This window comes from Buceros rhinoceros, unplaced genomic scaffold, assembly GCF_000710305.1.
Source record: "Buceros rhinoceros silvestris isolate BGI_N320 unplaced genomic scaffold, ASM71030v1 scaffold3616, whole genome shotgun sequence".
NCBI classification, from domain to species: Eukaryota; Metazoa; Chordata; class Aves; order Bucerotiformes; family Bucerotidae; genus Buceros; species Buceros rhinoceros.
The window spans coordinates 39,584-39,897 of NW_010419161.1; the positions used below are offsets into that span (position 1 = coordinate 39,584).

The window sequence follows — 314 nt, forward strand, 5'->3', positions numbered from 1 at the left end:
TAAACGCTTCTAGGAGATGAGCCAAGCCTGCCGGGGAAGGTTCCTCCTGCTCTGTGTTACTGTGGATTTACCCGTGCAGAGGTGAACGATGGCCGCAGCGAGGGGTTTTAGCGGGACGAATGGGCTGTTGGTCTTGTACTTGGTTTCTGTGAGATATTTTTGGGAGGCGAGAAGGCTGCTGGTTACTCCCCCCGCACGCAGGCTTACACAGAGCGCCCCACCATCACGAAAACCTGTGTTTCATTGCTGCCCTGTTACCAGCTCCAGTAGCGTAATAGAGGCTTGTTCTTCGTTGAACACGCCGTGAGAAAACC

General features: G+C 54.1%; 1 protein-coding gene across 1 annotated transcript in view; it reads left to right on the forward strand.

Annotated features, from left to right (window-relative positions):
- Nucleotides 1-314, forward strand: part of LOC104495774 (contactin-4-like) — a gene marked incomplete at its 3' end in the record, with an annotated part of 97,177 nt that overhangs the window by 39,261 nt on the left and 57,602 nt on the right. The gene's annotated exons all lie outside the window — the stretch shown is intronic.